Source organism: Hipposideros armiger, unplaced genomic scaffold (assembly GCF_001890085.2).
Source record: "Hipposideros armiger isolate ML-2016 unplaced genomic scaffold, ASM189008v1 scaffold_43, whole genome shotgun sequence".
NCBI lineage: Eukaryota > Metazoa > Chordata > Mammalia > Chiroptera > Hipposideridae > Hipposideros > Hipposideros armiger.
In genome coordinates, this window is record NW_017731393.1 from 1,348,961 (window position 1) to 1,371,209 (window position 22,249).

At 42.2% G+C, this 22,249-nt stretch overlaps 1 protein-coding gene across 2 annotated transcripts in view; it reads left to right on the top strand.

The window, feature by feature from the left end:
• The first annotated feature begins 231 nt into the window (after positions 1-231).
• PPP1R13B (protein phosphatase 1 regulatory subunit 13B) overlaps positions 232-22,249 on the top strand; it is an 84,316-nt gene continuing 62,298 nt past the window's right edge. Inside the window, exon 1 of one of the 2 annotated variants that reach the window (XM_019639216.1) lies at positions 232-279. The gene's annotated coding sequence lies outside the window, so the exon portion shown is untranslated. Of the gene's footprint in view, positions 280-21,825; positions 21,843-22,249 lie in introns of those variants that run through there. The other variant, XM_019639217.1, reaches the window with a different exon arrangement.

Genomic DNA, 22,249 nt, shown 5'->3' on the forward strand with positions numbered 1-22,249 from the left:
ATGGGTTCGCGGAGCCATTTCAGGAATGCCCGTTTCCTGGGGTCTCGGACGTTTGCACGTTTTGCGTCCCTGAGCCTGGCGGTCGCCGCGCTGGGAAGGCTGAGCGAGGCTCGTTTGTGGGGGTGCCGCCTTTGTCCTGCCCTCAAGGAGGCGTTGTGCCGGGAAGACGGCCCCGGCCGTTCGCTCTGCCTTGCCCTCGCCGGACCCTCTCCTTGACCTGTCATCTAAAGAGCAGTGGGCGCTGAACTGTCATTTTTCTACTCTGGCGTTTTTTGTGAGGTAGAGGTCATGACGTGTAGGGGAAAAGGCAGGACTGGCGGTTCCTCGTTGGATGCGTTGGGTTTTCTGAGTGCCTATTAAGTAAAATTCTCAAACACGTTTAGATAGTAACGTAACAAAATCCTTCTTTTAACCTGCAGTTTCTCCATTGAAAGCCACACTTAGGAAGGAAAGGGCTGTTTCTCTGTATTTTTTTACTCGAACGCTGTTTTTCTGCTATGCGGCGGCACCCAAGGACGTTTAGATTAGATTTTTTCCCCCCCCTGATCTTTCAGAGTCATTTCCTGTCTCCTGATAATCTCTTCTCCCCTTTTTGAACTGATTCCAGCACATCGTATTTGCAGTCTTCAGGTTTGACCTCGCTGATCCTTAGATCCTTCTTTGGCGTTAGGGCTTGTTGGGTTTCTAAACATTGGGTTTTAAATGAACGATTGTCTGTCTGGTAATGGAAGGATCATTGGATGCGCATCAGAAGATTCAGAGTCAAGTACTGGTTCTGCTACTTTTTAGCTATGTGACCTTGAACAAGTCAAGGACTTTGAGCCTGGAATTCCCTTTAAAGTCGGGATGAAAACGTACCAATGTCTTGAGGACCATCCCGAGGCTCAAAAAGGATGATGTGTCCAAAATGCCTGTCAAACACGAACGCCATGCAAATGTTTATTATTGTTAAGATAGCTCTGAATTGCCGATTTCTAGCTTTAACCTCTGCAGGATAAGGCATTTGGAAACTGTTCCCTCCCTAATTTTCACTGGCTGGATTTGGAAAAGGCATTATGGTGTTTTGGAATTTTGAAAGCAGTTTGAGTTAAACCTATAAGAGTTGACCGATGAATTATACTATAGTAATATGGAAGGATAGCTATAAAATTTTGACTGATTTCATCATTGTATAATGATTGATTTTAAATACCCTGTTAAGAAACTTGGCTTATATTTTTCATATGGCACATTTGGACATTTTACCTCTATTGCTCATGGTTAGAGTTTCTAGTCCGTAACTTACCAGGTTCCTTTTTAAAGATGTTTGCTTAGCTGGATCTGGGAAATTTAATAATACTCAAAATAATCAAATACTGTTTTTAAAAAATCATTATTTGAATTATTAACTATTAACTATAAACTAGTAACTATGTAAAACACACTGCTTTTGTTTTAAAAGGCCTTCTGGAAACATGTTATTTCTCTTAGTCCCTCTTTGTGGCCTTTGTTTCTGTATTTCCTTCTTGATCCCTAAAATTACTGCTTGTAGGATTGAGTCCTACCTCTACTAACAGTCAAGGTTGGTTATAAATTTAATCGAAGTTTTAAGAACATGCAATTCTTACTTAATGCCATCTTAAACTACATATCCAAGATGTAAATAAGATTTTCCTCCTTTATTATATGTGGGTGTTCATCATCATGATCAATCATCAAAGCAAGATTGGCTCATATTTTGCATAGTTTGTAGCAAGCAGTGCTCCCAATAGGAATGTAATGTGAGCTGCACAAACCTGATTTTAAATTTTCTAATAACTGCATTAAAAAGGTGGTATTTTTATAAAAATATCTTTTATTATTAGCTCAACGTGTCAAAAATCCTATCATTTCAACATGTATTCATGTATTTTTTATATTTCATGTATATTTTATATATATTCATATATAAACATTTATTAATGTGATATTTTACTTTTTTTGACTAGATCATTGAAATCTGGTGTGAATCTGATGAAGTTTTATGTTTATAGCACATCTCAGTTCAGACTAGCACATTTCAGTTGCTCAGTAGCCATGCGTGGTTAGTGGCTATCATATTGGGCAATACAGGTTTAGAGTATATTTTAATTTATTTGAGAATTGGCAATTAGTGTGTAGTGTCTATGGTAACTTTTAATTGATCAGGTGGTTCACTGCACCACCCAATCTCTCAGCTGTTGGGAATAAATGAGAGGATCTGGCCATGTTCTCGTCTGATACAATAAAGTCTTTGTAGAAGTCTTCAGTTTGCCTGTTACATAATGTTCCATGACAGTCTACTTTTAAACAAAGTTATATTTTGGAAATTTCCCTCATTGAAATAATATGCATGCTAGTATCTGTAGTCATTCACCTTTTTGTCAGTGGGTGACATTTTAAAAACATTTTCCTAAGAAACAAATGGACTATACTTTAAAGATTATTTGTTGGCTCGTCCCTAAGTTCTGGACCTGAAAGCATTTAGGCTATCTCTAAATAACTTTGATAAAAATAAGAATTTTAATAAAAATAGCCTGACTCAGCATGAAAAGGATGAAAACTGTCAGCATCATTCTTTTTGAAAGAGTGAACATTTTGCAGCTGGTAAAATATTTTGTGCAGAGGTGAAATATATCTGCGGAATGGCACTAAGGATACTTTTTCCTCTTCAAAGGAATGTTAATTTTAGTAAAGGAAGTTGTATGGCTCTGAAATGTGTTTTACTTGCAAGAAAAGGAGTCTGGTGGTAGTGTTTTAGTAATATTAGCAGTTGGACTCCTTACCTGCAGTAGACACTGCACAATGTGACGAGCTGATTCCATTTGTTTCAGTCCTAGGAGCCCTGTCAGCATATGCACTATAGGCATGGGTTACATTAATTTGTGCTTAATATTTAGCTCTTAATAAACAAACATTCACTTATTTCTGATATTCACTTTCTCCCCAACTATGTAGAAACGTTTTGAGGTATTGGAATAGGTCTCTCTCTCTTTAAACCATCAGCTGTAATGTAATTGATAAACAACTAACTGAAAGTAGGGAGACTTAGCTTCTAGTCCCCTCTTGTTAGTAACTGTGTGACCTTTGGACTTAATCTTTTTGGGTCTCAGTTTCCCGTCTGTAAAATGAGTTGGTCCTGGCGGTTATGGTTGGTCCTGTACTTAACTGTGTAGCAGATGCTTTCATGAAGGTCAATAATACACATATTGGCTACATCAAAGGTTGAGGCAACCTGCCACTCTTTGTTTCGGCAGCCTTTTAGTAAGCTGGTTCATTGCCCAGTATCTTTGTATGTTAGAGCAGATAGGAAGAGCTCAGTAGATGGTCACTATTATTGTTAATAATTAAGTCACTTGGGCCGGCTGAGTGGCTCAGTTGGTTAAGAGCTCGCTCAGGAGTTTGAGCTCTGAGCAACAGCGGTTCAGGTCCAGCCCGAGCTGAGCAGCCGCTGAGCTGCCAACAGGTAGCAGGATGGCTCAGCTAAAAAAAAAAAATTAAGTCACTTAATAGGCTTGAATTTATAGCCTAATTCAGTAAACAGAACATCAAAGAATGGAGAAGTTTTCTTAAAAAAAAACCAAAACACCTTGTTTTTTAAAAACAAAAATTATAAACATAATATTACCATTTAAAACAATAAAACTATTTCTAGCCTTTAGACTGCCCAAAAAGTTTATAAAAGGAAAATCAAAGTCTTGTTTTTACAAAGATGTGTATGTAAAAGCTTTTATTATTACAGCTTTATTGAACTTAAGAACAGTCTACATGGATAACTCTTCTAAAGGCTGTAGTATTAAACAGAGCCATAAAGTTTTGCAGCTTTTTAACTTCCTGCAATGCAATTTAGGAATAGCAGTCAGTGAATGGTGTTTGTCATTATGTAGCAAGGCACTGTGTCATAGGTTCTGTGGTGGTGTCTCCATTCTTACGGAGAACTGAGGCTCACAAGCAAAGGACACTGGGCTAAGGTCTCCAGCTAGCAAGTGGTGAAACAAGGTTTGAAAACAGTCCGACTCAAAGCCTTTACTCCGGGCCTTTGTGCCAGTCACTTAGGGGAGTTCGCTGTAGTCAAGGCATTTTGCTAAAGAGACTAGTAAATGGAGTTTGGCTAAATTTTTTCCCCATTTGCTCAGCTCCAATGGAGCTTAATATTTAAAAGAATCCCAAGGTGAATTCATTTTCATAAAATGTGATCATTTTCACCATCTTGAAGGACAACTCTATTTTAAATGTAAACGTGTTAAATGTATCTTTCCTTTCTCAGCACCTTATGGTGAACAGTCTATGTCATTATAGATGCTTAAGAGTCACTTAGGCCTTTTAGCATGATAGGAACTTAAAATATCACCAAGTTATTTTATTGACGTTATGTAACTGGCTGTCAGCCGGCGTGTGTGTGTGTGTGTGTGTGTGTGTGTGTGTGTGTGTGTTTGCACAGATGGGCAATAGTTTCTCAGTAAAAGTTTGGTGGGATCGGTGCCTTGAAGTGCTGTTGCTATAGTTATTTCACAAACTGTCGGTCTAGGCTGAACCGAGGATCAAGTTCTATGACACTTTCTTGGCTTGATTGCTTTATTTTATTTCTCTGCAAAGATAGCTATATGACTGTCCGTACTAATTGGTAAGCAAAACCTGCTGTTACCAGATTTTGTAAAATAAGATCATGTGACATCATGCAGAACAATAAAAGACTGGAAAAATGAGGTAGTTTTGATTAAAATTAATAAATGACATTCAGAATATTAAGTGTACAGTTCAGTACAGGATCTTGTTAGTGGCATTGTTAGTGTGTCTAGAGTACATGTGAACTGAAGTTTTGGCATAATCATGATTTAGAACATGTGTTGTGATTGTAATCATTACAGCTCAGCAAATAGATGCGAAGGCCCTGTGGTAGGAGCATGCCCAACACACTGGAGAAACACAAGGAGGCCCGTGAGGCTGGAACAGACAGGATGTGAGGGAGAGTGGGGATGCAGTCGGAAAGGGGGTGGGGGTGGGGAGGTAGAATCTCGCAGGGCCTTATAGGCTATTAAAGACAAAGGGCGTGGAGAGAAATTTCTATTGGAAGAAATGAAACACAGTGGTTTACTTATTGTGTTGTAAAGAGTTCTGAATAGTGGGCATTGCCTAGGTGACTTCACTGTACAGGTAAGTGTGGGCCCTGGTGTCAGTTGGCTTAAGGGTAAATTCTGGCGTCACCATTTATTGGTCTCTGACCTTGGGTAAAGTTACTTGACCTCTCAGTTCATTGACTCTAAGCTGAGGATAATAATAGTAACCTTATAGGTTTGTTAGGAGGATCAGATAGATAATTACAGTGAAAGGTGCCTGTTGTGTAGGAAATGCTCAGTAAACGTTAGATGTTTGTAATAAGTTTCATTTGCTCTGGGGAGCTTCCATGATCTTTGCCTTGGCCAAATCCACCTATAGAGGAGTTCAACCTGGTGGGTCTTCTTTTAAAAAACAGAATTCACATACCATAAAATTCACCTTTTAATGTGTACAAATCAGCAGTTTTTAGTGTATTTACAAGGTTGTACACCATCACCACTATCTCATTTTAGAATATTTTGCTTGGTGTATCTTTGCAGTACTTGGCATACTTGCAGTCTTAAACATTCGTCTGTGTGACTGTTTAATGTCTGTTTTGTGTCCTGACTGTAATTTTCACGAGAGCAGGAGATGTCTCTTTTTATTTGCCATTGACTGGCCATGTAGTTGGTGTTCAAGGATGATTAGTTGAATGAAGATATGATATGGAAAGTAGTGTTGGACCCCATTTTGAAGAAGTGTGTGTGCTGTAACAGGGTTCACATTTGATCCTGTGGGCGAGCAGAAACCACCAAACATTTTAAAAGCAGTCCGATTTGTGTGAAAGAGAATTCTGGCGCCAGGGGAGAATAGACGGTGGAGTGAAGGAGATAAAAAGGGAACAGGAAGAGCAGTGAGGAGACGAGTTGGTGCAGGCGGGACTTGACCTGAAGAAGAGAAAGATCCAGTCAGTCGGAGCTCAAATAGATCTGATGGAGTGTATGTGTGAGTGATTGTGTGTGTGTGTGTGTGTGTGAGAGAGAGAGAGAGAGAGAGGGAGGGAGATGGGTCGCATGTGTGTGCACATGTGAGCATGTGTACCCATGTGTAAGGTGTTTGTGTTGAGAGACAGGAAGGAAGTGCAGAGGCTGGAGTTGAGGATAACAAGTTTATTGCTTCGGCAGCCAGGCTTGTTTTTCCTTTCACTAAGAGAACACTTGAAAAGGAATAAATTTAGAGGACTCTAGGGGAAGAATTAGTTTTATTTTGTCTGTGTTGAGCTTGAGAAACCTGCTTATATCCAGAAAGACTTTACTCTGAAATCTTAAGGTAAAATAAACATATAAAAAAATCATTTGCCCTATATTAAGTGGTTTTTAATGTGTTTTTGGCATTTTAGATTGCTGCCTGGGAATCTGTGGTACACCACACACGTCATCTTTTGTATTTGTGAGTTTGCCTGTCAGCCCCGCCCTGAGCCCCCACTAGACCCAACTTCCCCAGGCAGTGGCTGGCCTGAGCCTCCCTCCTCCATATCTGTTCCCAGCACCTGGCAGAGTTTATATACACAGTTTTATAGCAGTGGAATCTATGTCTCTGCATTGATGCTTTGTGTTTTGCTTTTTACTCTATGGCATGTTTATATTTCTATCTAATAGCGGTCTTGAAAATATCAGTAAATAATAATTAACCTCACAAATGATCAAGGTATGGACAGATTTTTGTGGTAGAAATAGAAATGAGAAGTGAGGTTTGGTCAAAATGTGATGAAAGATGAAATAAAATTTGACAATTTTAGGATTAACAGGAAAAAAAAAACCTACAGTAGGAACAAAGAGTATTTTGTGATAGGAAATACAAATGTGAAATGGCATAGCATAGTGGTTATCAGCTCAGACGCTGGAGCCAAGACTGTCTGGTTTCAGATTCTAGCTTTGCCACTTATTAGCTCTGTGACCTTGGACAAATTATTTAACCTCTTTGTGCCTCATTTTCCTCTTTAAAATGGGTTTAATAACAGTATATTTCAGAACGCTGTTGTGAGGACTCTCTCAAGGGCTTAGAGCATTCTGTTAAAGATGTGGAATAAGCACTCAATAAGTGTTTGCTCTTCTTAAGTTCTGTCCAGCAGCCATAAGGCTTCAAGCGGACAGGATTCAGTTGGAAAAGGCTAGTGAGTGCACTCGGTCCCTCTGAGGTCCGGATGGATGCTCTGTCCTGCAAGCTGAGAGGACTCAGTGGCAATTGCAAATCTCACAAGTTGGTAGAACAGAGAGGAAATGGTTCAAGTTTACCTTCTCTTTCTAGTACCTTCTGTTATGCAGACCACAGCTCAGAACCAGAGTAAGTGGTTTATCACTGATAGAATCACTCAGTGTTGTGTCTGTGAGCTGAAAAGCTCAGCCCCTTCTCTCTGGCTTCTAGCTAGATGGTACCTTCCAGGCCACCTGGTACAAAATGCCCCTCCCCTTACTGAGCTTTATTTCTCGTCATAGTACTTATGTCTACCTGGCATTTATTTGTGGAAGCTCAGTGGAAGCAGGGCTTAGTTTCCTTCTCCAGGCGGTATCCCCAGTGCTGAGGACATTGCAGGCCTCTGGGAGGCATTTGGCAGGCGCTTGTTTAATGAATGGGAATGGCCCCCACCAGCATGCAGGGCGCATCACTTAATGCTGAGTCTGTGCTAGTGCAGGGCACAGTCCCAGCTCTCAGTGAGCTCACAGCGGGGAACAGTCACGGGAACAAAAAATGCCATTCCGAAAGATAAGGAACCCACAAGAGTGACAAGGTGTGGCGCTGTGCTGTGGTGAGAGGAGTCCTCTAACCTTGGGATGTTGGGAATTTTCACAGGGGAGGTGACATTGGAGTGAAGTTTAGAAGGATGAAGAAGAGGGAGGTGGAGGTGATGGGGAAGGGCTCTTAGGTAGAGGGTTTGACATGTGCAGGGCGCTGAGATCTGATTCCCCGTGGCAGGGGGTGGGATGGAGGGGTGGGGAAGTGCCTGGAGCAGATGAAGCAGGAGGGAGGCGAGAGAGGTTGGGGGAGGTCAGATTCTGAGGGCCATGTATGACCTGCATAAGAACTTGAACTTGATCCTGAGAAAGATATGAAACTGTTGAAGATTGTTTTTTTTTTTTTTTTAAAGATTTTTATTGGAGAATTGGGGAGATGGGAACAGTGCTGGGGAATTGGGGGAAGGGGAACAGACAAGTTGCTGTCATTTTGTTCTTCAGTCTAGTTGTGGAGGACGTTGCTTCACTGGCCCAAGTTGGCACCATCATTGCGCTCTTCCCGGGCGAGGCAGATCAGTCGCCGGCTTCTGGATGGCCGCTCACTGCGGCTGCTGGCTGCTCACGCTGGCTGCTGGCTACACACAGTAGCCCATGGCAACCCACTGCAGTAGGGGCTGCAGCCCACGCCGTCGCCGGCGACTCATGGTAGCCCAGCTCCAGGTTGAGCTGTTGTTCAGCATCTTAGCTGTAGAGGGCAGTGTCACTGGCCCTCATATGTGGGATCCGAACCGGGATCCGAACCTCTGGCATCCCAAGCCAGTTCTTAACCATCACGCCACTCAGCCGGCCCAAGATTGTTCTTTTTTTAATTGTAATAAAATATAAGTAAATAAAATTTCCCTGTTTTTAGGTAAATAAATATTTTTAAGTGTACAGTTCTGTGGTATTACGCTCACTCGCATTGCTCAGCGACCATCACTACCACCTCTCTGGAACTTTTTCATCTTCTCAAACAAACTACTATTGCAGAAATTTAGCAGAGTTGCAAAGTGCTCCAATTTAAGTTACAGTTGATGCTAGGTGTCTGAAGTCTGTTAGGATGGGATGGATAGTCGGAGCAGAAAGAGTCTCTGAGTTGTCAAAATGTCAGGGAATTTGGCATTGAAGCCAGTGTCAGTAGAGAACCCTCGGTAACCCTTACTTAACTTCATTCTTAACATTTTGCACAATTCTGATTTACCCAGCTTCTAAGTCTTTAGATGCTCCATTGGAGGTGGCTAGAGATGTATAGCTATGGGCGGACAGACTGCTGGAAACCATAGAAAGACACAGCTTTCCGCACAACCAGAGGTTGTGGTCTGAGGTCTGAGGGTGGGCAGCCCTGACCTCAGTCAACACTGAAGATATCACAAGTACAGATTATGCACAGGGTGGTAGTTAAAGTTCGTCATGATGACTGAGTCATCAAGAAAAGAGTAAATAACATCAGTAATGTAGACAGCCGCTGGACACATTTTAGGCAAGTTCTGTCCATTAGAAACATTATGTGGGCCACAAATGCCATTTTTAAGATTTTATTGGGGAATTGGGGGAGGGAACAGCGTTGGGGAATTGGAGAAGGGGAACAGACAAGTTGCTGTCCTTTTGTTCTTCAGTCTAGTTGTGGAGGACGTTGCCCCACTGGCCCAAATTGGTATTATGATTATTGCGCTCTTCCCAGGTGAGGCAGTCGCTTGCTGGCCATTGGACTGCTGCTCATGTCGCCTCATGGCAGCTCACGAAAGCTCACGCCAGCTACTGGCCAGCCCCACTGCAGCCCAGCTCCAGGTCAAGCCACCGTTCACCATCTTAGCTGTAGAGGGTGCAGCATCACAGGCCCTCATGTGGGATCCGAACCGGGGCCCTACTGCTCAGCTGGTGTCCCGAGGCAACGCCTAACCAACGTGCCACTTGGCTGGCCCAACACAAATGCCATTTTCAAATTTCTAGTAGCCACATAAAAAGTGAAATTAATTTTAATAGAATATTTTATTCAACTCACTATGTACAAAATATTTAATCACGTCGATAGTATTAAAACATTATTAGTGAGATATTTTACATTCTTATTTTCCTACTAAGCCTTTCAGATCCCAGAATGTGTTTTACACATGTAGCACATCTCAATTTGGGCTAGCCACATTTTGTGCTCTCGATAGCCATGTGTGGCTAGGGGCGTATATGTAAAGAACCTAGAACAGTTCCTGGCATATAATAGGCACAATAGATGTGTGCTATTATCCCCCAAATATTTATTATTTTGAAATGTTAAATGATTTCGATTCAGTACTGCATTTTAAAGACATTCTTGCTTTAGAGACTGCTTAATTTCAGATAGACATTTAACAGGTTTTCATAGGTAAAGAAAAAAATGTTAAACTATAATTTTGTGAGGATACTTTCTAATTGACGACATTGGGTAATTAATTTTCTTGTTTGCTGCAACATTGAGGCTACTTAACCACCAGAGAAATAGTGTAATGTGTAATTAATAATTAAAGGATTTAGGATTATAATTAAAATTAGGAAAAATTTAGAAGACTCTGCCTACCCAGACAGTCTATTCTCCACTCCGCTCCATGGCCGACTCCTTCAGTCTCAGCCTGTGTGTTGCCTCCTATGGGAGGTCTTTCCTGACACCGGCCTCTGGGTCAGGCAGCCCTTCTGTGGGACCTCATGACACTCTCAGTTTCCCACTCTAGTTTCCTGGTGTCTCCGTCTCAACTCCAAGTTCAGTAAGGGTGGAGAGGGGGCCTGTCTTGTTGACTGTGTGCCCTGAGCCTGGCCCAGGGCCAGGTTGGGCTCAGTAAAATTTTCCTAAATGAATGAATGAGTGATCCTGCAAATGTGTCCAATTTGTGTTGTGTACAAGGTAACACTTTGCTTTTACACTGTGGGTTTTGGCTTCTTGTGCCTGTTATACTGCAGTGTCTTACCATGAAACAAATAAACCCTGAGAGCCTGCTTTATAATCTCACGTGGTTGTTTGTCTCTAGCATTGGACAAATCCTCAAATACCATTGTTAACAGAGAGTACCCTACGGCCCACTTGGTTTCTGATAGGAGTCCTTTTGGAGAGTTGTTACTAATTAGATACTAAGGCTTATAGGGGATAAGTAGGAGGGAAAATGGGATATTTTTACAGTAGCAATAGTAGCTGCTCGTGCTTTGGTAGTAAAGTCAAGGTAGCTAGGCTCAATGACTAAATTTAATGGAAAAATGAATTTTTGTGTTTGTTTTGCCAGCTGTTTTCGTTAGTAAAGCCTCTTAATCTGAAGCTTTATGGTTAATGATACAATAGAAAAACCCGTTTCTAGCAGTTTGAGGTATTGGCTAATATTCAGAGAAGACATGCTAGAGATTACTGAGGTCAAATTCTGCACTACCGTGGAGGCAGGCGAGACAAAACTATAAACTTGAGATTCTCGGGTTTTTGGAGGCTCAGACAGACATTTAGATCTTTGTAAAATCTCACTGCCTTCATACCCTCCCCCCCTCCCCAAGAAGTACCTCCCATAATCTACATTTAAGTGCCTTATACTTTTGTTATGACATTTTCAATTCCTTGTGGGTTGAAGCCTTCTTAGCTTGTCATAAGCCATGGATTACAACCTCGGTTACCACAAAGTGAGGAGGAGGCCAGACAAATAACTGCTAAGATCCTTGCTAGTGCTAACTTCTTATGATGTGTTAGAGCCAAACAGAGGGGCCTCCATGCGAAAGCCCTCTTAGGGAAGCTTCTGAAGAAGCAGGTGGACTCTGAGCTTGAGTTATACGTGAATTGTGAGCTTGAGAGAAGCCAAGTGACCCAGGCTGAGTGGGAGGCAGTTCTTTGCAGGGGCTTAGATCTATAGTTACAGCAGATAGGCTTGTGCCCCCACTATATGCCAGGGCATTATGAAAAATGTGGATGGCATAGTAGGGAAGATAAACATAGTACAAAAAAGGTGACATTCAACAGGTATGTACAGCACAGTACTTGTTAGTTTTTATAATGTGCCAACATAGTGCTCGGCATTGGGGACTGAAAGACACGTTGGCTGTCTCAAGGGGTTCGTAGCCTAGTTGACGGAAACATGCAAACAGGTACGTTGTGGGACAGAGTGTTCGAGACACAGGCTTTGGAATCAGGTAGGCCTGGTTCCAGCCCTGGCCCTGCCACCTATTAGGTGTGTGACCTTAGACAAGTTACAGAACCTGTTGGAACCTATCTCCTCATCTGTAAAATGAAATAATTATGGTGTGGCCACATAGGAAAATCATATATAGCCTAAGAAAGAGTGAATACAACTGTGTGTTCTCATGGAAAAATGCCCAAAATACAGTGTTGGCTGAACAAACAACTTTCTACCTAATGTGGTCTCACTGTAGAAAGAAGTAAAGAGTTTTGTGGTGTATGAAAAGGTCTACAAGGAGTCGGCCGAGTGGTTGTTGGTTAGGAGTTGGCTTGGGACGCCAGCTCTGAGTAAGAGGGCCCAGGGTTGGATCCCACATGAGGGCCAGTGACACTGTGCCCTCTACAGCTAAGATGGTGAACAACAGCTTTACCTGGAGCTGGGCTGCCATGAGTTGCCGGTGATGGCATAGGCTGCAGTGGGCTGCAGTGGGGCTGGCCAGCAGCGGGCATGAGCTTTCGTGAGCTGCTGTGAGCCGCCGACAGCAGCCGTCCAATGGCCAGTGACCAATCTGCCTCACCTTGGAAGAGCGCAATGATAATACCTACATGGGCCAGCAAAGTGACGTCCTCCACAACTAGACTGAAGAACCAAAGGACAGCATCTTGTCTGTTCCCCTCCCCCAATTCCTCAATAAAAATTTTTAAATAAAAAATAAAAATAAAAAAGGTCTAAAAGGATATATACCAGACATTTAAAGCATGGGTTTTTAGGGGGACTATCTATTTTTTATTTCCTTTATTGTTAGACTCTTAAAAATTATGTATGTCAATTTGCCACCTGAAAATAATGAAGATAATTGTTTTAAACAGTGAAGCCCTCTTCCCAGGATTTCTGGCAGGACTGAATGGTGTGCTGCGTGGGGATGCTCAGCACGAGGTCTAGTGCAGAGTGGGTTCAGTACACGGGCACCATTGCCATTTCTACTGGATGTGGCAGCTGAGGAGGGGAAGACTCCTAGGCTGCAGAACCCGCAAAGGTTGAGGTTGGGTTCTGAGGTTTGAATTTTCGAGGCCAGTTGATTCCCCAGGTGTAGGTAGGATCTTGGTTGTCTGCTGGGGCCCAGATCTCGGGCTCTGAGTCCTCATGGTCCATGAACAAGACCTACAGCTGTGTCAAGTGTGCCAAGCACACGTGAACCCTGTCCATCCCCTCCCCTCATTCTCCTTTGAGAATAAAAACTTTGGCCACCTCATCTTGAAGAGGGGAGGGAGAGAGGTAGCCTGCTGACTTGTGATGCCTGTCCTAAAACAGATGTGGGGCCCCCTGTGCAGTGTAGTGTCACAGGCTTTTGGAGGCATTTCCGGCTTTAGATTGGGCCCTCGAGCAAGGTATGGAGCCTTCCTTGACCTGTGTCTGCAGCCTGCTACCGTTAAATGGGGATGGGGAACCGACTTCTTTCACTTGCATGTCATAAACTGTTCTTTTCCTTGTTCCTGTCAGATAAAGGCACGGAAAAGAAATTTTTGGAGGTAGGATTGATGGGTCCTCTTTAAAGCTTACCTTTTTTTATCTGCTGCTTAAGTAGATAGTTGAAATGAATCTTCATGAAAAAAAGAGATCTATTCTGGGGGGTTTTGTTTTCTCTTTAGACCTGACTTTAAACTATCTGTTGCTTTGTGGTACTCCTCTCTGGAGAGTGTTTTATTATGGGTGAAACAATGTAAAGAGTTTCCCATAGGTGTGATTAGTTTGGGTGCTATACATGCAGGTATGCAAGGGAAATTTTGACGTTTGCCTGTTGTCCTGGCCATCTGGTGTTAGCTCCTTTTTTCAGTCAAAGGGGCCATGTTTGTTCTTCATTATATGGTCACCTCAATTACTGTATCCCTATTGAATGCCTTGGACTTATTTGTTATTAACAGAATTGTGTCACTTTCCTTACATTTTCCAGGGTCGCATTGATATTTATGGAGCCCTCTTAGAATATTTTCAAAGCACATTATAGCTCCATTTTATGATCAGCTACTGTTCATAATTGGCACTTGATTATGTGTGCCTGTGTCAATTTTGTTTCATGATTCTCTTTTGTGACTATATTTCAGTTCATTTCTATAATTTTAAAAGTCCTAGGGTTTTTTCCTGACTTTTTCAATGCCCAGAATTGTAGTCAGGTATTTAAATAAGAGAGAGAGGAAATTAAATTTGAGAGAATATTGTATGTCAGGCTTCTTGCTAGACATTTTACAGACCTTCTCATTTAATGTTAGGTAAACAGTGTAACTAAATAAACTGCTGAGAGGAAGGCAGCCTGCAGGGCTGAGAATGGAGAGACCTGATTTCAGCCTTGGTTTTGTTACTATTAAGATTTATTAACCTTGACAAATTATTTCCTTCTCTGGGCTTCTGCTTCCTCATCTGTAAAATGGGGAAAGAGTGGTGGTTAGATTAGGTTCCTTCTGGCACTAAGATTTAATGACTGATCTTTATGATAGCATTAATTTGAAACTCTCAGCATATCCCTTTTAATTGAATTGAATGCTTACAAAAGGATTAAGCAGCTTAATCTACTCTAAGATTTAAGAAGCTTAAATTTACTCTAAAATAACTTACCAAAAAAATGTATATATATATATGTGTGTGTATATATATATATATATATATTTTTTAAAAGATTTTATTGGGGAATTGGGGGAGGGGAACAGTGTTGGGGAGTTGGAGAAGGGGAACAGACAAGTTGCTGTCCTTTTGTTCTTCAGTCTAGTTGTGGAGGACGTCGCTTCACTGGCCCATGTTGGCATTATCATTGCGCTCTTCCTGGGTGAGGCAGATCGGTCGCCAGTCTCTGGACAGCAGCTCACACCGGCTGCTGGGCCACTCACACTGGCTGCCAGCCACACACAGTAGCTATGGCAGCCCACTGCGGTAGGGGCTGCCCCCTACGCCATCGCCGGCGACTCACAGCAGCCCAGCTCCAGGTTGAGCTGTTGTTCACCATCTTAGCTGTAGAGGGCACAGTGTCACTGGCCCTCATGTGGGATCCGAACCGGGGGCCTGCTGCTCAGAGCTGGCGTCCCAAGGCAACTCCTAACCAACGCGCCACTCATCCGGCCCCCAAAAAATATTTTTTATCTTTCCTTTCCCCAAATAACTTTAGTGACTATTGGGGAAAAAAAAATCAAGTCACCTATATGATGTGCTCTCAGATTTGCAGCTAAATATGCTTTTAATAGGACTAGTACGAATGTTACCTTAGGGGACACAATATTTTATTTTTTTGTTAAAATATGGGTCCTTGTGAGAACATTCTGAGCTCCAAGCCAACAATAATACATTAAGGATTTTTGAGACCAGAAGGGAAAGAAAACATTTGGGCACTGTGGGAGCACAGTGAGACCAAAGGGAAGATGATCTGCCTACGTGAGACCATTTTCCCTCCTCTTCTGGATGGAAACAGCCAGAGCTTTCAGCTTGGTGCAGAGCTGGGACTGCGCTGTGTTTGCGGAACAGACTTGTTGTGGGGCTTTTGGCCCTGTGGAGTAGTAGAGGGGAAGGAGGGGCGTCTCTGTGACAGGACGGTCCTTGCTTCTCATGCCTCCAGGAACTGAAGCAGCTCTTGCTGACCTGTCCTCCCTACGCCCGCACCTTTGCTTTGGTCTTAGTTGTAGGCTTTCTGCCTGTTTGCAGGTAGAGGACCAGTCAAGGCCTGGGAGGCAGTGGGCTGTGATGGAACAAGCAGTTTTGCAGCTGGGAGACTGGCATTCATGTCAGTAACCGGCGTGCCCCCCCTGCCCCCCCCCAGGGCTGGACCTTCCTGATGCCTCAGGTTACTCGTAAAATGATGAAGATTTTAGTGCCTGAGTTCATTTTGGTTGTCAGTGGCAGAAACCAACTTTTACTTTCTGACATCTTAGAAAAGAGGGGATTTGTTGGAAGGACACTCGAGGGAAAGCTGAATGACTGAATCTTCAGGTGGAGCAGCAGCTGGGACAGCTCTGGGGACCTTGCAGCAGGCGTGGCAGAGCTGCTCTGTGGCACAGTCTTTCTCGTGCAGTCCACACCCACTCCGTCAGCAGTCTCAGCAGAGCCTCCCTTGCAGTCTGCCCAGCTTCTTTGCACGACCTCCAGGGTTCTCACTGTGTCCTGCATCCTCATATTAGCCTTCAGGGGTCTTCCTCCTTCAGCGAGGACTTTTCTAACCTGGTTTAATATTCAAATTGTCCCATCCCGGTGTTCTTTGCCTGCTGTTTTTCGCCATCGTATATGTTACCAGCCAGCATACCATGTGTTCTACCTACTTACCTTCTTTCTCCAGACTATAATCAGGACTCCACCTGGCCAGGAACTCTGTCTGCTTTGTCCGTGCTGAATCACCAGTGCCTGGCACATAGTAGGCACTCAGCAAATGCTTGTGGAATGAAGAACACTTTTGTCAAGTGTCTTCCTGAGTTGAGTCAGCAATGGCAAGAGGGGTGGGCATGTAAAGGAAGCATGGAGCCTGAGAACTTCCCAAGCGGGAGCCCCAGACAGGAGGGGAGACGGTTGTCCGAAAGCCGTCCCCGTGTGGGCCTCTGAGGTTGCCCTGAAGACTACATCAGTTGGTGTGTGACTGCCTAGTAGGTGCTGAGAAAATGTTCATTCTTTACCCTTTCTGAAAGCGTATAAGTTCTTATATTAACATTCAGAAATTCAGTCATTCTCCATAATAGACGTGGTTGTTTAGTAAGGTAAAAATTGTAATTGTATTAATACAGCAATAACAACTCATATGCAGCCTAGTGATGGAATACATAATTCTCTCTTCAGAAGGAATGGTGTTGAAAGTTTGCAAATTGCACGCAGGTTTCTATAAAGGCTCTGGTATTTGAGCAGACCCAAACTAGGCCACGTCGAAAAAGAGGTGAGTTCAGGAGAGTGGGAAGGCATCGGTTTTCCTCTGAGCCTTTTTCTCCCAGAGGCAGTCTAGACTGTTGAGTACATTCATCTTTGGGTTTTGTAATGAATCTACTAATTCACTCTTTTATATTCATACTTACAATGTTTACTCTTCAAAGGTCATGTACATTATATGTATAAAGTGGGTTCTTCCATTATTAAAATATAGTGTGATTTTATGTTCCTGTTAACTTTTGGATAAAGATTGTTTCTTATAGTTTCATCAGGATGAGGAACTTGAGTAGCTGCGTGGTTTTGTTTTAAATGCTCGTGAACTTGAGCAGTGTTTGGCTCCTGGGCTATTGGAGGAGAAACCTAAGCTTTAGACTCAGACACTCTGGCACTTCGTAGTCATGTGACCTTGGGCAATCCTTCGGTCTGTCTGCAGTGACAGCATCATCCTAGCACCTGCTCCATAGGCCTGTTGGGAGAGGTCTGTGATGTAATGTGGGTAAACAAAGGCCTGTCCGCCAACACAGTGAGTAAGCACTGCCATAATAGCTATTTTTATAATTAATAAGTTGTAAAAGTCCTTTGATGGTAAGGATCTTGTTATAAACTTCATTCCGATTTTAAGCATTTAAATTATGTCAATACTAGCAGAATTTGAAAAAAAAGAAAAATTGGTAGCTCTGTACATACCTTACCTCCAACAAGAAATTTTCCTAAGCATAAAATATGAACAGGCATTTACTGTGAAAACTTATTTAAAAACTTTGAGGTTTCACTTTTAAAGTTGATAATGAAGCTTAGGTAAGCCTTTTTTAAAAAATAAAATAACAGGTCTTACATGGAGATTAGTAAATTAATGTTTTCCCTTCCACAGTGATTTTTAGATCCTGGCTACAGTTGTTATTGAACGGTGCTAACACTGGACTTGTTCTTCTGTGGAACTCGCCTAATTAGGTGAAACTTCATCCACCATCTCACTCTGCTGTAACAACGGTGGTCTGTCTTGTTTCATTAGGACGCCTTATCATGGTCCAGGTCATTAGTGCCTGAATTTAGATTCCACAAGGCCTCAGGGACATCTGTTTAAGCATTTCCCTTTGTAAATGGCATAGATAATCGCCAGTCACTGGGATGTCTGTTTTCTACACTTCATTTCAGTTTTGCTTAGTTTTCTAAAGATGAGAGACATTTTGAGAATAGTGACTCAGAGCATTATAACCAAATTCAAAGTAGCTTCCTGGTTTTCAAGAGCCGGCTCAAATATGAAAGAGGCAGTGGACAGAGTCATCTGTAAAAAAGATTGGAACGCTATTGGACCTGGTTTTGCTTTGTAAATTGTGTTCCGATTTTGTATCAGGTGAATAGTATTTACTGTGGCGTGTCTATACACATGATTATATTAAAGTGCTCTTCAGAGACATAATTTGCTGATTATCATTGTTGTTTTAAGTTTTGTTTACCACTGGCAAAAGGATTAGTACTCAGCTTTTGGTATTAACAGACATGATAAGATGGGATTTGTACAACTATAAATGTTTACTACTTGAGAGAAGAAAAATATATACAAGGAAATGATATAATGTTTATTTAAAGTTGTATCCATTGGGAAAATATTTTACTGATTGTATATAATTTGAATAATTGGCATAGCTAGATTTATTTATTTATTTATTTAAGAACAGCTTTAGTGATATATAATTCACAGCCTCTGGCAACCTCTAATCTACTTTCTGTCTATATGAATTTGCCAGTTCAGGACATCTCATGTAAATAGAATCACACAGTTTGTGACCTTCTGTACCTGGCTTCTTTTACTTGGCATAATGTTTCTAAGGTTCATCCATATTGTAGCATTCATTTTATCCCTTTTTATGACTGAGGTAATATTTCATTGCATAGATATACCACAGTTTGTTTATCCACTTGTCCGGGCTGTTTCCACTTTTTGGTTATTATGAATAATGCTGCTAAAAACATTTGTGTTCAAGTTTTTGCATAGACATGTTTTTATAATTCTCTTGGGTATGTATGTACCTAGGAGTAGGTAGATACATTTTTAAAAAATGCATATAGGAATATATTTTCTTAAAATTTACAAAGAAATATTTAGAAAGAGGAAGCCTTATTCTGAGAATTGTCGCTACACCTAATTTAAAATTTGAAAGTAAAGGAAATTTAATTAGAATATCTACATGGTTTTAGTGAGAAAGTCTTTATAGTTGATTAATTTAAAAATGGGTGATTCTTCTGATTCCCTTGTGTAATGATTAACTTTGCATCATAGATAGTTTCAACTATAAAAACTAGATAAAACTTTGTTGAGAGGTTAGTGAATAATGAGTATGTCGTAAGTAGGAGGGTTCTTATTAAAACTTCTGCTATCTTTCGTTCTTTATTTTGAACCTGTTTAAAGTAGTGGTCTGGTTCGTAGCTTTGGAGTCAGACCAGGGCTGAATCCTGCTCTGGTATTAGTTCAGTGACTTTGAGCAAGCACCCACCTTCCCCAAGCCTCCTTTCACTCATCTGTAAAATTCTCACAGTTGGTGTGAGAATTGAGAATGTGTGAGTGCATATCACAGTACCTAATAATAAGCACTGATAAATGGTGACAGAACTGCTTTTTTCCCCCAGAGCAGTGGTTTTTCATTTAATCCTGGTGGGTTTCATGAGGCCCTGAGAGCAGTATCTTACAAACTTCTTGAACCATGACACACACTAAGAAATGCCTTTCACAAGGTGACCCAGTCATACACATACGTCTTTCTATATATGCATATGTGTAGTCAGTTTCAGGAACCAGCACTTACCCTTAATGTGTACTGTATTGTTATTTTTTATTTTAAATTAATAGACTTTATTTTTTTAGAGCAGTTTCCAGTTTATAGAAAAGTTGAGCCCCAACAGTTTCCCTATTATTAATATCTTGCATTAGTGGGGTATATTTGTTATAATTGATGAGCTAATGCCGATATGTTATTAATAACTGAAGTCCATAGTTTACATGGGTGTTCACTATTCGTGTTGTACAGCCTGTGGGTTTTGACAAATGTATAATGTCATGTGCACTGTTATAGTGTCACACAGAGTAGTTTTACTGCCCTAAAAGTCCCTTGTGCTCCCCCTACTCATCCCTACCCCCAAACCCTGATCTTTTTTTTTTTTTTAAAGATTTTATTGGGGACTTGGGGAAGGGAACAGCGCTGGGGAGTCGGGGAAGGGGAACAGACAAGCCACCGTCCCTTTGTTCTTTAGTCCAGCCGTGGCGGGCATCGCCCCACTGGCCCATGTTGGTATTATCATGGCACTCTTCCCGGGTGAGGCAGTCGCTCGCGCCGGCCGCTCATGGCAGCTCACGCCGGCTGCCGGCTACGCACGGTAGCTCACGGCAGCCCCACTACAGCCTATGTCATCGCCAGCGACCCATGGCAGTCCAGCTCCAGGTCGAGCCATCGCCCACCATCCTAGAGGGCACAATGTCACCGGCCCATGAGGGATCCGAACCGGCGGCCTCAATGCCCAGAGCTTGCACCCCCAAGCCAACTCTCAACCAACAAGCCACTCGGCCGGCCCCCCTGATCTTTTTTTAATTAAAATTTATTTGGGTGACAGTGGTAAACAAAACTACATAGGTTTCAAGTGTAGAATTCTGTAACACATCATCTACATATCATCTTATGTGCTCACCACCCAGAGTCAGTTCTCCTTCCATCACCATATATTTGACCCCCTCTACCCTCATCTACCATCCCCTTCCCCCTTATCCTCTGGTAACCACTAAACTGTTGTCTGTGTGTATGAGTTTTTGTTTCTTTATTTTTCTTGTTTGTTGCTTTCAGTTTTATATCCCACATATGAGTGAAGTCGACTTTTTCTGTCTGACTTATTTTACTTAGCATAATCTAAAGATCCATCCATGTTGTTGGAAATGGACCCCTGATCTTTTTGTTTCCATCGTTTTTTTTTTTCTTTTCCAGAATGTCATAGAATTGGAATCATACAGTGTGTAGCCTTTTCAGACTGGTTTCTTTCACTTAGCAGTATTCATTTACGTTTCCTCCATGTCTGTCTGTGACTTGATAGTTCATTTTTTTAAAATCTTTGAATAATACTCCATTGTCTGGATGGACCACAGTTTGCTTATCTATCACCTACTAAAGGGCATCTTGGCGGCTTCCAAATTTTAGCCGTTATGAATAAAGCTGCTGTAAACATTCGCATGTAGGTTTTCGTGTGGATGTGAGTTTTCAGTTCATTTGGGTAAATACCAAGGGTCTCAGTTGCTGGCTCCTATGTTGGGAGCATGTTTGGTTTTCTAAGGAACTGCCAGACTGTCTTCCCGTGGCTGCTCCGTGTTGCAGGCCAGCCAGCACGCTCCTGCTGCCACACGCCCTCACCAGCCTGTGGTGGTGTCCACATGCCCAGTTTGGGCCATTCTGATAGGTGTGCAGTGGTATGGTATCTCGCTGTTGTTTTCATTTTCAGTTCCGTAATGACATGTGACGCTGAGCATCTTTTCCTGTGCTTAACTGCCATCCGTGTATCTTCTTTAATGAGTTGTTTGTTCATATCTTTTGTCCATCCTTTGATTGGGTCCTTTGTTTTCTTCTTCTTGAGTTTTAAGAGTTCTACGTATACTAAGGATACAGGTCTTTTATCAGATGTGTGTTTTAAAAATCTTTTTCCAAATCTGGGGCTTGCCTTTTCGTTCTCTTAATACTGTCTTATTCTATTCTGTTTCATTAAAAAACAAAACTAGTCCCGAGGTGCTAATTGATTGTACAGCCCACTAGGAGGTCACAGCCTGTGGTGTGAAGGCCCACAGTGTGTGTTCCGCTTCCACTGTGTCCACGGAGACAGCATCAGTGAGGCAGCCATCATTGTGGGAGCTGGTTCCCAGCGTGACAACCAGGTGTCAGAGTTGACTCTGCCCTTTTTCTATTCTTAGGGGGTTCTTTCTGTTTTAGTGAGTGGATTGAACTTGATCGGCTGCATCACCTCCACACCCGATAGCGATGACATTAGGCATCATGGAAAGGTTCATGAATTTTGCTCTTCTACCAGGTTTTAGGCAGGTTTTGTCAAAACGCATATGCTTTTAGACACTGAAGGGATTAAGTCAGTAAGGCGGAAGGGAGCCAAGGTGTGTTTTTTGTCTTTTGTATTCCCAGGAATAACGTATAACCAGATTTCTCAAATTCAAGTTTGTAAGAGGGAATTTTTGCATAATGGAATATATTTTTAAATGTTAAATTATTAAAGCAGATAAAAACAGTGATTTGAGGGCCGGCCGAGTGGCGCGATGGTTGGGAGCTGGCTTGGGATGCCAGAGGGCCCCGGTTCTGATCCCATGTGTGAGGGCCAGTGACACTGCCCTCCGCAGCTTCGGGATGCTGAACAGCGGCTCAACCTGGAGCTGGGCTGCCATGAGTCGCCGGCGACGGC